A 15,598-nucleotide genomic window follows, 5' to 3' on the forward strand; every position below is an offset into this window, starting at 1 on the left:
ATTGTAGACATGATAATACACATGCTACAAAAACTGGTTTTCAAAAAGGACCTCCCAAATAAAAAATATCATTATTTTGCAAAATAATCCAAAACATGAAAATGTGAACACATGAGTTTTGACATTTTAGTTTAACCATATTTTGAAACATTACAAAATAATTTTATAGACTTAATAAAAGATGTATATGATTATTGTTAAGTCTATAAACCAAGAAAACAATATTTTCACAAATACAATAGAAAATGAAACATATGAGTATGTATATGAAAATATATTTGTTTCATATCTAAGTAGTTAAACCAAATCACAATAATAAATATGAAATATGTAATTTCATATTTATAAACATGAAAGCCAAAATTTGTGTTGTATATATATATGACTACATATATATACAAAGAAACTAATAAAATGTGTGTGTATATGATATTGAGCTTAACGTACTTAACACATAATATAACACCTAAACTAAATTACCCAAGCTTGATCTTGATCTCCATTGTAGCTCAACTTGATAAACTATGCGGATGAAGCTTGAACTTGGATCTTCAACTTGAATTGTACATAGCTTCACCTACTATTCCATCAACCTCCATTGGATATGATCGTGAATGCGCAATTCCATCCATCTTCTAACTCGTTGTTTGCTTAGAATAAATATGAAAACACAAATACTAGACAAACAACATTAGAAGTAAATTATTTGTTAAACATCATTAAAACAAGAAGGCCAACAGGCAGTGCCTTCAAGCTCTCCATGCTAAAATGTTTTGATTCGGTGACATAACAAAGAAAAGCAAAGCCTTTAGTCTATTTGCTATCCAATCCATCACAAGGTTAACTGAAAAAAATAAGAAAAAGGTGAAATTACAAGTGAATTCCTTTATAGATGAATGTACAGTTCCATAGAGATCCATACACACATCTAAGAAAACAGAAGTCATAACATTATTAACCATCATTAATCCATTTAGCATAGCTTTTTTAATGATCTCAACTGCGTCCTCGTTGCTCACAGTGTCATGTTATAATCACATTCTACAAACAGTAATTATTGTGTTGTATGATTGTGGTTTTGTTAACCAGGCAGATACCATTGCAAAATAACACTGATAAATAGTTACAAATGTAATCATGTCTCCAATTCACTGTATCACTTGTTAATGAATAAAATAATTGAGATGCATATAAAAGGTGCATGCAAATTAGAAGGGAGGGAAGGAGGAGGGTGCTACATTTAAATGATATATTAAAGCGTGAAGAAGGTGTATACCTGTTAGGATAGTGTTGAGCAGAAGAACACGCTACATGAAAGATAGGATCAAGATCGTTAATGTTAGCCAATAGTTAGTTTTGCATATTTTATAGATAGTCTTGATCGGAGAGAAGAGAATGTATACATTGTTTCTAGAATAATGAGATGTTAGGAATCTTGACCCCAAGATTAGTTTGTTTTAATGATAACAAATATTATATGTTATGTGTATTATGTGCTAACATTTGTTTTGCAGTATCAGAGCTATATCAACAATTATATTCAAATAGATACTCAAGACATAGATAAGTTCAAGGCAAAACGAAGCAAAGAAGAAGATATACTTTATTGTCAAAATATAATTTTACATTTTCTTTGCTTAGAAATTTATACAAGCCTTGATCACTCACACACATGCACACACATAGTGTTAGAACATACTAACACATGCTTAGTGTGTTGGTTAATAATAGAAATCCCCTATGTTAGCCATTAGAGTTTATAAAAATTGAGTGAGTCTTAAAACATTTCATTTATACCCCTTAGAAATTAGAATCTGGAAAACTCAAAAGACTAAAGTTGTAGGTCTCTTCAACAGATTTCCAATAAATCTTAAATCACCTCATTCTGATGTCAGATGAGAAAGTTACAGCCAAAATACTAAAAATAGAATTTCAGAATCTGTGAGTTTATAGTGTAGTCGACAACTATACCTTGTAGTCGACTACTAAGCAATTTTCTGACTTCACAGAGTCTGTTTAGACTCAGTGTAGTCGATACTATAACTTGTAGTCGACTATAGATACAGTTTTTCCATATTTCAGGTTTTGAATAAGTGACTATTTATAGCCGTTTTGTGGACGTTAATTAAGCTTAAATTTATGTCATTTCAGAGGCTATAAATAGGTTTAAACATCAGAAAACAAGCACCAAGCTTTGCACTTATAAGATTCACCTATTGTATAAATTAACTCTCTAAACTTTCAGTATTTCAATCTGTTTTTCTATAGAAGAGAGTTTCTGATATTACCTTTGTTCCTATCATTCTTAGAGCTTGTTTAGGCAATATTCAGAGAGTTAAAAAGATTGATAAACCACTGTTATACATTCATATCCATATCAAGGCTTATAGGATTGGAATTGTACATTACTTCAAAGAAAGATTCTCTTGGTTTATGAGAGGGGTTGATCTCTTGGTCTAGAGCTCAATTTACAATTCGCATGGTGTTGTCAATTGGGTTTGTAATTTGCATGGTCTTGCAAATTGGCCAGGTTTGCTTTTGATTTTGTAAGGTTTTAAAATCATAGTGGAAACTCTCAAGCGGGATTTGCTTGAGGACTGATTGTACACCGGGGAGGTGGAACCAATAAACATGCTTGTGTTTATGATGTTCATTTTCTGATATTGCCATTCTTTCTTTGCAATTTATAATCTACTTTGCAAACTCATCCTCTAGTGTTTAAGGGTAAAGCTTCCGCAAATTTTTCTAAGAGCGCACTCTATTCTTAAGGGTCACGATCCTACACTTGGTATACATAAGAAAAAATAGGATCCTACATTTGGTATCAGAGCATGGTTGAAAAAATGACATCAACTTCTGACTCAAACTCAAAATTCAAGGAAGGACATTCTATAAATCATCCATCAATGTTTGATGGACTAAATTACAATTATTGGAAGTATCGGATAAAAATCTATCTCCAATCAATTGGATACGTACTTTGGAACATTGTGGAAACAAAATACGAGAAGTCAACTACTCCTTTTATGGAATAGACTACATCTCAAAGGAACAATACAAATTTGGATCCTAAAGTAATGAACGTCTTGTTCTGTGCTCTTGACAAGAATGAGTTCAACAAGGTGTCAACAGCCACATCTGCATATGACATTTGGCACACACTCAATGTAACTCATAAAGGCACAAGTAAGGTTAAAGAATCTAAAATTTATATTCTTGTACACAGATTCGATTTGTTTAGAATGAAGGAAAACGAGACCATTGGAGAGATATTTACAAGGTTTACCGATATTACCAATTCTCTCATCGGTCTTAGAAAAGTATACACTCAAGTGGAGATGGTGCGAAAGATACTTTGTTCACTTACTCCACAAGGGGAAAAGAAAGTTATCGTAATAAAGGAAGCAAATGACTTGTCAACTCTTACGGTAGAAAATCTAATTGGTAACCTCATGGCTTATAAAGTTCAAATTGAAGATAGAAAGAATAAGGATGAAACAAAGAACAAGAAAGTGCTTGCATTCAATACTACTTCTGATAAAGAAGATTCGGATGATGATGAAGAAATGAGCATGTTTTCACACAAGTTTCGAAAGTTCATAAAACAAGGTAAGTTCAAATCAAAAAATTCAAATTCAAATAACTTACTTTGTTTCAAATGTAACAAACCAGGACATATGAAGAAAGATTGTCCATTATTGAAAAATAAGCAAAAATCAAATTAATTCAACAACTTCAACAATATTCAAAGCAACAAGAAAATGAAGACTTTGGCGGCTACATGGGATGATAGTGATGATTCGTCTTCGGATGAAGAAATCGAAGAAAAGGAAAGCGCACATATGTGTTTTATGGCACAATATGAAGTAAGCGACAATAAAGAGCTTTTAGATGCTTTCAATGAATTATATGAAATATTTTTGAGATTAAATACTTCACATAATTTTCTTAAATGTGAAAATAAAAGATTGCTTGAAGAAATTTCTGATTTTAATTCTTCTACTGTTTCTAATTCTCAAGTAATTGAATTGAAAGTGGAAAATAAATCCTTGCTTAAAGAAAATCATATTTTGACTAATGAGAATGTTTATTTAAAATCAGAATGCAATGATTTAAAAATTCGCATTAATGTTTTAGATAAAGATATTTCTTCTATTAAATTAAAATATGATGATATATGTTTGAATGTTAGTAAATTCAATAAAGGTAAAGAGAATTTTAATAATTTGCTCACATTTCAAAAATCTTCAAACAATTATTTTGGCATTAGATTTGTTCCTAAGTATTTTACAAAGAATGATTATGTTTTGAAGAACAATAATAAGAATATTCATGCTAAACAAAATAAGTATATATGGATTCCTAAGAATTTGAATATTCATGATAGGAATGATTATATTTCATCTTATATGTATGAAGTTTGCAATTTAAAGAATTATACTTATTTTAATAAATGGAAACCAAATTCCAAGTGGATTTGGATTCCTAAGGGCTAATACTGATGATATAATATAAAAGGGTACCAAAGTGCTTAATATTTTTATTAAGGTACCCGGGAAAAGAAATTATTAACTAGAATTATGTTTATTTCTTCTTGCTAATGACAAAGGGGAAGTTATATAGAAAATTTTTAATTTTTACTAATGCTTTGATGCAGGGGGGGTAAAAGATTTTATTTAATGATTTCATACAGGAGAATTAAAAATTTTATATCTTAATAACATATATTTGTCATCATCAAAAAAGGAAAGAATGTTAGCAATCTTGACCCCAAGATTAGTTTGTTTTGATGATAACAAATATTATATGTTGTGTGTATTATGTGCTAATATTTATTTTGCAGTATCAAAGTTATATCAACAATTATATTCAAAGAGATACTCAAGACATAGATAAGTTCAAAGCAAAATGAAGCAAAAAAGAAGATATATTTTATTGTTAAAATATAATTTTATATTTTCTTTGTTTAGAAATTTGTACAAGTCTTGATCACTCACATACATGCACACACACATAGTGTTAGAACACACTAACACATGCTTAGTGTGTTGGTTAACAATAGAAATCCCTATGTTAGCCATTAGAGTTTTTAGGTATTGAGTGAGTCTTAAAATATTTTATTTATACCCCTTATCAATTAAAATATGGAAAAACTCAAAAGACCAAAGTTGTAGGTCTCTTCAACAGCTTTCTAACAAATCTTAAATCACCTCATTCCAATGTTAGATGAGAAAGTTACAGTTAAAATACTAAAAATAGAATTCTAGAATCTGTGAGTTTATAGTGTAGTCGATTACTATGCCTTGTAGTTGACTACTAAGCAATTTTTTGACTTCACAAAGTCTGTTTAGACTCAGTGTAGTCGACTACTATGACTTGTAGTCGACTACAGATGTAGACTTTCCATACTTCAGGTTTTGAATAAGTGACTGTTTATAGCCGTTTTGTGGACGTTAATTGGGTTTAAAATTATGTCATTTCAGAGGCTATAAATAGGTTTAAACATCAGAAAACAAGCATCAAGTTCTGCACTTATAAGATTCACATATTGTGCAAATTAACTCTCTAAAATTTTAGTTTTTCAATCTGTTTTTCTATAGAAGAGAGTTTCTGACATTACCTTTGTTCCTATCATTCTTAGAGCTTGTTTAGACAATGTTCAGAGAGTTAAAAAGATTGATAAGCCACTGTTATACGTTCACATCTACATCAAGACTTATAGGATTAGAATTATACATTACTTCAAAGAAAGATTCTCTCGGTTTATGAGAGGGGTTGATCTCTTAGTCTAGAGGTCGGTTTACAATTGGCATGGTGTTGTCAATTAGGTTTGCAATTTGCATGGTCTTGCAAATTGGTCAGGTTTGTTTTTTATTTTGTATGGTTTCAAAATCATAGTGGAAACTCTCAAGCGGGATTTGCTTGAGGACTGGATGTACACCGGGGGAGGTGGAACCAGTATACATGCTTGTGTTTGTGATGTTCACTTTCTGAGATTGTCATTCTTTCTTTGTTGTGTTTGTGATGTTCACTTTCTGAGATTGTCATTCTTTCTTTGCAATTTATAATCTACTTTGCAAACTCACCCTCTAGTGTTTGCAATTTATAATCTACTTTGCAAACTCACCCTCTAGTGTTTAAGTGTAAAGCTTCCGTAGATTTTTCTAAGAACGCACTCTATTCTTAAGGGTCACGATCCTACACTTGGTATACATAAGCAAAATCAAACCCTACATGAGATGCCACATAACTATTGTTTTTACATATGCAAACAGGTCAGACAAAATGTGGAATGTATATAGTTAAAAGAATTTCTAGGGGTAAATTCACATTAGGGACATGAAAAGAAGGAATTAGGCAAAAATAAGTAAATCCACAGAAATGTTAAAAGAATGTCTCTCATGCTAGAAAAATATGAGGACCATAAACACAGAAAACCATATACAAGATAACTCAACCAAATCAAACAATAGATAATGGAAAAGCATTTATAGTTCACAATTATGTAAGAACACAAATAATCAATTGACCTGCACTGTCCATCTTGACTAGGCTTGATGGAACCTTGATACCTCTGGTACTGAGAAAGCCAGACCCATGGCTTGACCAAGCCTATGATAAGGATCCTGAAACAGTCAGTTACATAAGTGATGAATTGTACATGACATCCAAAATATTAAAAGAAGGTAGTAATAAGAAATTGAACTTTCGTATGCTCAAACCCAAGGCATCTAGCACTTAATCAAATCAAACACAGAGAAGAACCAACAAACTCATCCAACTCATCCCTGTTACCCACCAACTGCTAAGTATTCCAGTACATCCTTCTTAGACATTTCATCAAATACCCCAAGTGCAAAGTCAAAAGACCACATTTTGCAAGAATTACATAAGAAGGTTTCTGATGGGTTTCCAATAGTTTCCGTATTAAGCTTGGCACAGTTGAAAAGAAATACGGTAATGGAAAAAGTAGGAATGAACTAATGTGACATTTATTTCATTGAGACAAACATACACGACACTGACTTAGCAGAAATATGCACTTTACCTCATCTTCATGTGCTTGAATTGAATGTTGTGGCTTTGATGTGCGCAAGTTCCATATCATCAAGATATGAACATCTCCAACAGAAGTAAAAATTTTCTCATTTTCCAAGTGCCATGAAACATCCTCGACTGCAGCCATGTGAGCCTACAACACAAAAGAGTTCATGCAATGTAACAAATATTTGGTTGTTAATTGCAAGAGAGCCCCAACCTAGATATGGGGTGGGGGCAACATTTTAGCTTTTCCACTCCAAAGGTAAATACATATTGCTCCACGTCAATATGAAATGCATTCTATATTCCATTGAAAACAAGGGTTTCCTCATATTAGACCCTAAATTTTATTCTATTTGCTATACTAGCACCCAAAATTTCCACAATTTTCAGTTACAACCCCCAAATCTTAATATATGCTCTTAGCAAGCGTGTTATTTTAATTTTTACAAATTTGGAGGTCTGATTTGAAACAACTTAATGGATTTATTGGTGTAAAGAGCGCTAATAAAATAACAGGATGAAGCTAAGGGTCTAACATGTAAGCAAAATATAACTATATATTCATTAAAGAAAGAAAATATAGGGAAATCAGTTCATAACAATCAAATTAGCAGCAAGTATTTCCAAAAATTACCCATTGAAGTACACAAAGAGTCATGTAGGAGTCCCATATTTTGATAAAATTGTTAAACAACAAAAAATGGCAGCTTTCCCTTGAAATATTACCTAAACTTTATTTTTTTCCTGAATACAACAAGGGTAACATGAAATAGAATTTTAAACAGGCATTATCTCGAACACCTGGCTAGCATCCAAAACCTTCCCTCCTCCACAACCCCCAACAACCCAAATGCAAATCTTCGAATCATAACCCCCACTTATCAACCACCCCTCCTTCACCGTGCTCCAATCAACCTCGTGTTGGATATCATGTCCTCATGATATAATTTTGATGATAACAATGTATTCATAATATGAATCACTATGTGTATTATTGTGCACTAACATTTCAATACATGTATCAACATGAACAAGTGCAAGATGAGTTCAAGGCATCATGAAGTAAAGAAGATGAAGAGCTTATACATCAATGTAATTTTTAAATTTTCTTTACTTCGAAAAATTATACAAGCCTTGACCACTCACACATACACACACATAAAGATTAGAACACATTAACACAGTCTTAATGTGTTGTTTAACAATAAAAATCCCCTATGTTAACTATTAGAATATTTAGTCAATTAATGAGTCTCAAAATATTTTATACATAACATTTTGAACCCTTAATAGTCAACTAATTAGATTAGTAGTCAACTACTAAAGTCTTAGATCAAAATATAAGTTTTTGAAATATTACAGAGTAGACGATTACAACTGATTATAGTCGACTAATAAAGACTTGGATAAAAACTTAGATTCTGTAAAAATGCAGAGTAGTCGACTACTACGAATTATAGTCGACTACTATGATCCAATTTAGAATTCTAGATTATCTGCTTTTACAGAGTAGTCGACTAATGACCATTATAGTTGACTACTAAGTAATTTTTTGCCTTCACAGAGTCTGTTTAAACTAAGTGTAGTCGACTATTATGACTTGTAGTCGACTACAGATGCAGTTTTTTTAGATTTCGGTTTTGAATGAGTGATTATTTATAGCCATTTTGTGGATGTTAATTGGGTTTAAAATTATGTTATTTTAGAGGCTATAAATAGGTTTAAACATCAGAAAACAAGCACCAAGTTTTGCACTTGTAAGATTCACATATTGTGCAAATTAACTCTCTAAACTTTTAGTTTTTCGATCTGTTTTTCCATAAAAGAGAGTTTCTGATATTGTCTTTGTTCCTATCATTCTTAGAGCTTGTTTAGGCAATATTCAGAGAGTTAAAAAGATTGATAAGCCACTGTTATATGTTCACATTCACATCAAGGCTTATAAGATTGGAATTGTACATTGCTTCAAAAGGTTCTCTCGGTTTTATGAGAGGGGTTGATCTCTTGGTCTAGAGATCGGTGTGATGATTGGCATGGTCTTGTTAATTGGGTTGTAATTTGCATGGTCTTACAAATTGGTCATGTTTGCTTTTTAATTTTGAAAGGTTTCAAAATTATAGTGGAAATCTCAAGCGGGATTTGCTTGGGGACTAGATGTACACCGGGGAGGTGAAACCAGTATGCATGCTTGTGTTTGTGATGTTCACTTTATGTGATTGTCATTCTTTCTTTACAATTTATAATCTACTTTGTAAACTTACCCTCTAGTGTTTAAGTGTAAAGCTTCCACAGATTTTTATAAGAGCACACTCTATTCTTAAAGGTCATGATCCTACATTTGGTATACAAAGTAAAATCAGACCGTACACTCCGTACCCCTCCATATTGTGCCCTCTCCAAATTAGGCTTTTGCGACATGTGGAGGGCCCGGTTGACCTCGCCAGTATGCGGGGCCCTGTGGTCGATGTTATTGGACAGGCTAGGAGTGGGCGCCAAAGGGAGGGAGAAGGAATTCGGGAGAGGGGAGGGGAGGGGAGGGGAAGAGACGCTAGCAGCATGAGGAAGTAGGGGGAGAGTCAAAAAAGGTGGGGTCATATGGAGGAGGCGGGGGGGCGGTGTAGTGGCCCGTTGTAGGCCGGCGGAGGTGTGGAGGAGGGGGGGACCCGGTCGACACGGTGAGGGGGGGACACTCGAGGGCGTGGCTAAGGACGAAGTGGCAAAGGTAAATGGGTGTTCTTCTTTCCAGCACTCGGCACTCCTCAGGGCTGCCATGGCCGCTGATATCGGCGAGGACGATGGAATCCGAGGGCTGAGACGTTATTTCTAGGAGTTTTTGAAATGCGCTTCGGTCGCGGAGTCCTTGCCATCTATAATATGGGCAAATTTCAAAAGTAGGAACTGTCGTATGACTTTAACTCTTCTTTGCATGAGTCCTACATATCCTAGAAGGAATTCACCATCAGCATAGTAATCTAGAAGAAAATTATCTGGTCAGATATTTCTGTCTAGGATACTATCCTAGATGGAAATTTTTCGTCTAGGATGATTCATCCTAGATGGAATATCAATAGACGGATGTTTTTCTGTTCAATATTTTTATCAAATCCCTAGAACGATAAATTTTTCCGTCTAGGATGCCTACGTTTTTTACTAGTCGTCAATTTATCGGAAAATTGTAAAGGATGGTAAAGTAGTCTGAAGAAGAATAGACACTAAGAATAAACAGCAGCAGATATGTCGAATAACAGCTATTGATAGTCAAGTTTCAAAGCTTGTTTGGGCACTTGCCTTCATGCGCAAGAGCATTGAGTGTCATAGGTACATTTCTAAGGGCGTCAACGAACCCACGCAGATAATAACAATATTCATATGGTAAACATAATCAAATCACAGTAAAATCGGAAGCAATATAATTATATCATAATATATCTAAAAATTGACAACGACGAGTCATGAGCAAGAGGGATCTGCCTGCGGGTAGCGTCAACAGATTGACGTTGACGGCCGTGGATCGATCAGGTGGCGGAGGACGGCGATGTCTGCTCGGGGCGCTGCAGGAGGGGCCTGGCGGGATCTCGACGGCGCCTCGTGCGCGACAAGGGAAGACGGGGAGCTCGGGTGGGTAGAGGAGAAGGGTTGCGGGGGTTGAGGTGGGATCTGGTGCGGGGGAGAGTAGACGAGGAGGACGTGGAAAAAGCGTGGGTGAGGCGGAAGCTGAGCGTGGTCGACGGTGGAGGGTAGGGGCGGCGAGGTCGAGACGGTGGAGGATGAGGAGATGGAATGTGGTGGCTAGGCTGGATCTAGAGGAGATCCGAGAGGGCGGCGGTGTAGCGGTAGTTGTAGGATTGAGGGGGGTGGTTTGAGGCGGCGGGTGGAGGTGGTCGGCGATCAGGGCGGGGGCTAACGGCGGTCAATGGCGACCGACGGTGACGCGAAGGTGAGCTCGACGGCGGCCTTAGGCAGAGGAGATGGGCGCGGGTGTGGTCGAGCTTGGACGAGGCGGTGGGAAGAGAGGAAGAGAGAGAAGAGAGAGGAAGAGAGAGAAAGATGGTGCGGCAGCGTTGTGATAGGAGACAGGGAGAGAGGAGAGAGAACGAAGAAGGGCGGCGTGAACATGAACAGGAGAACGTATGGTATATATAATATATATATATATAATATATAATATATATATATATATATATATATAATATATATATATATATATATAATATATATATATATATATATATAATATATATATATATATTATATATATATTACTATATATATATAGTATATATATATATAATTAAAAAAAAAAAAAAAAAATGATATATATATATTATATATTATGTATATAAGTAATTCGGGTTTACAAAAAATAATTAAAAAATAATAATAATTACAAAATAAATTAAAATAACTATGTCAAAAATTACTTTAATGCAAAACAACCAGTTATACTAATACGATAAGATAATATAAAATCAGTAGTAAAATAATACAAAAATTGGTAGCAATTAAAATGAGAATAATTAATGATAAAATATAATACTTATATTTAAAAATAAATAAATATGGAAGTTATTCTACAAATAAAACAATACGCAGTTAATTATAATACAAACTGATATTATGCAAATGGTAAAAAATAATATACAATTAACATTGTATAATTTAACGAGAATAATTAATAAAATAATAATTACTTATATTAAAATTAAATAATTATAGAAAAATATATCTATATAATAAAACGTACCAGTTATACTATACAATAGATAATATTAATAATAGTAATAATACAAGCAGATTAATACAAAATAATATATAATAATAAGTACAACGTATTAAGCAAAATAATACCGTAATAGTAAAAATAATATAACGTATTATTCAAAATGATATGTAAATTAGTATCGACAATTACAACAGATTAATTCCAAAAATTCAAGCCGCACAAAATTGAATTTATAAATATTAATAATCATTTAAATAAATATAAAACATTAGACCTTTAATCATAGAAAATTTGAAAACGCCGAGAAAATACAGAATACTCTTTAAAAATCATAATTAAATATTTAAAATACTAGAAAATTATTTAATTAATCAGAAAAAAATTTACGGTCCTTACACAAGCGAATAGAGTGTAGTCGTCGCGTGAACATGCGATTCCACAGAGTAACGCACTCAAAAGTGGTAGTCGCCCATAATATCAGTGGCGGTGTAGCGGACATGCACACTCAACCAGACAAAAACGAATGATGCAGTCAACGGAGTGTAGTCCGCGTGGTTGAGCCCTGTAAAAATTTCCTACAGTAACACTCAGAGTGTAGCGCTCGCGGGTACTCGATGGCGGGTGGGCATAGGACTAATCACACTCAAGCATCCAAAACTATGCGTAAACTAAATCAATTGTCCACTCCCTATCGTGTTAAAACCAAAACATTAGAGCTACGCGTCACTTTCAAAGGCTCGTGCGTGGCTCAAACCCTAAACCGTGCCACTTCATGGTCACACACGTGATTCGACGGCGGGCTCGTTCTTCGTGTGTCACGACCAGAACATGCGTGAAAAAGAAACATGCGTGAAAGATCATCTTAAACGCAAAATCAAACTAGATCATCGACTTCCGCTTGGGGATCAGTCGACTGACACTTGATTACGTGCGAATGATTACGCGCTTCAGTCGACGGCGAACCGCGCGGAATGTGCAACAAAACATGCACAAGTAAGCAAAGTCCTCGATTGGGTCGAGCGGATACATATGTCGTACGACCGTCAGAGAGATAGATCATAGCAATCCTCAGGGTCAAATTGGTCGACGTGATGCCATATGGTCGAGTCAACCAACCCGAGTACTGGAGGACATTGGGTTTGAGAACATGGTTTTCCAATGAGTTAATCGGACTTCTCAAAAAGAATCATGAAAACATGAATGAAAACATGTTTAAAATGCTTTGTATTTAACAAAGTGGAAGGCTTGGAAGCAAGTGATATACGTCAACAAAAACACCATGAAATTTTGAATATTTAAGTCGAGAGCGGCGTCGACGGTGAGGGAGGGCCACTCGAGGGCGTGGCTAAGGACGAAGTGGCAAAGGTAATGGGTGTTCTTCTTCCACACTCGGCACTCCTCAGCTGCCATGGCCGCTGATTCGGCGAGGACGATGGAATCCGAGGGCTGAGACGTTATTTCTAGGGTTTTTGAAATGCGCTTCGGTCGGCGGAGTCCCTTGCCATCTCTAATATGGGCAAATTTTCAAAAAGTAGGGAACTGTCTATGACTTTTAACCTTCTTTGCATGAGTCCTACATATCCTAGAAGGAAATTTCCATCTAGGATAGTATCCTAGACGAAAATTATCTGGTCAGATAATTTCTGTCTAGGATACTATCCTAGATGGAAATTTTCGTCTAGGATGATTCATCCTAGATGGAATATCATAGACGGATGTTTTCTGTCAATATTTTTATCATCCTAGACGAAAATTTTTCCGTCTAGGATGCTACGTTTTTTACTAGTGTCAATTTATCGGAAAAATTGTAAAGGATGGTAAAGTAGTCTTGAAGAAGATTGACACTAAGAATAAACCAGCAGATATGTCGATAAAACAGCTACTGATAGTCAAGTTCAAGCTTTGTTTGGACTTGCTTCATGCCCAAGAGCATTGAGGTGTCATAGGGTACATTTATAAGGGCGTCAACAAGCCCACGCAGATAATAACAATATTCATATGGTAACATAATCAAATCACAGTAAAATCGAAGCATATAATTAATTCATAATATATCTAAAAATTGAAACGACGAGTCAATGAGCAAGAGGGATCTTGCCTCGGGTACGTCAAACAGATTGACGTTGACGGCGTGGATCGGATCAGGTGCGGGAAGTAATTTTTGACATAGTTATTTTAATTTATTTTGTAATTATTATTATTTTTTAATTATTTTTGTAAACCCGTATTATATACTATATATATTGATATATATCATTTTTTTTTTTAATATATATATATATACTATATATATATATAATATATATATAATATTATATATATATATATATATATATATATATATACTATAGTATATATATATATATATACTAGTATATATATATATATATATAATATATATTATATATTATATATATATATATATATATATATACCGTACGTTCTCGCTGTTCATGCTTTCACGCCGCCCGTTCTTCGTTCTCATCTCCTGCTCCTCCCTTCTGACCTATCACAACGGCTGCCGCAAGGCCATCTTTCTCTCATCTCCTCTCTCATTCTCTCTCTATCCTCTCTCCACCGCCTGCGTCCAGCTCGACCACAACACCGCGCGCCATCTCCTGCTGCCTGGCCCGCGAGCGTCACTTCGCGTCACCGGTCGGTCGCCTTGACCGCCGCTTAGCCCGCGCCTGATCGCCGCGAAGCACCTCCACCCGCCGCCTCAAACGCACCCCCCTCATGCCACAACTACCGCCTACACCGCCGTCCCTCTCGGATGCTCCTCTAGATCCAAGGCCTAGCGCAGCACATTCCATCTCTGCATCCTCCGACCGTCTCGACGCTCGCCGCCCCTACCCTCCCACCGTCGACCACGCTCAGCTTCCGCTCACCCACGGCTTTCACACGTCCTCTCTCGTCACTCTCCCCCGCCACCAGATCCGGCACTCAAGCCCCCGCACCCGTTCTCACCTCTAGCCCACCGAGCTCCCCGTCTTCCGCTTGGTCGCCGACGAGCAGCCGTCCGAGATCCAGCCAGCACCCTCGCTGCAGGCGCTTCCAGCAGAACATCGCCGCTCCCCGCCACCTGATCGCCGAGTCCACGACCGTCAACGTGCAATCTGTTAGACGCTACCCCGAGGCAGATCCCTCGTTTGCTCATTGACTCGTCGTTGTCAATTTTTAGATATATTATGAATTAATTATATGATGCTTCCGATTTTACTGTGGATTTGATTATGTTTACGGAGACTCATGATGAATATTGTTATTATCCTGCGTGGGCGTTGCGAGACCTGCGCCCTTAGAATGTACCTCATGACACCTCAATGCTCTTGGCATGAAGCCAAGGCCAAACAAGGCTTGAACGTTGATATCGATAGCTGGTTTTATTCGACATATCTGCTGCGTTTAATATCTTAGTGTGCAATCTTTCTTCAAGACTACTTTACCATCCTTTACAATTTCTCAGATAAATTGAACACTAGTAAAAAACGTAGCATCCTAGACGGAAAAAATTTATCGTCTAGGATTGAATAAAAATATTGACAGAGAAAACATGCCGTTCTATTGATATTCCATCTAGGATGAATCAATCTAGACGAAAAATTTCCATCTAGGATAGTATCCTAGACAGAAATTATCTGACCAGATTAATTTTCTTGCTAGATTACTATGCTGATGGTGAAATTCCTTCTAGGATATGTAGGACTGCAGCTAAAGAAGAGTTAAAAGTCATCGAGCAGTTTCCTACTTTTTTGAAAAATTTGCCCCGCCATATTCAATAGATGGGCAAGGACTCGGGCCGCGCGACCGAGAGCGCATTTCAAAAACGAC

At 35.7% G+C, this 15,598-nt stretch overlaps 1 long non-coding RNA gene across 1 annotated transcript; it reads right to left on the reverse strand.

Annotated features, from left to right (window-relative positions):
* LOC109832300 lies at nt 2,984-7,288 on the reverse strand. Its single transcript, XR_002244691.1, has 3 exons — nt 7,049-7,288; nt 6,531-6,626; nt 2,984-3,138 (listed from the first exon to the last, which is right to left on the reverse strand). It is a non-coding gene; the product is annotated as an uncharacterized LOC109832300 (long non-coding RNA).

The sequence above is a fragment of the Asparagus officinalis genome, chromosome 3, assembly GCF_001876935.1.
Source record: "Asparagus officinalis chromosome 3, Aspof.V1, whole genome shotgun sequence".
Taxonomy (NCBI): Eukaryota; Viridiplantae; Streptophyta; class Magnoliopsida; order Asparagales; family Asparagaceae; genus Asparagus; species Asparagus officinalis.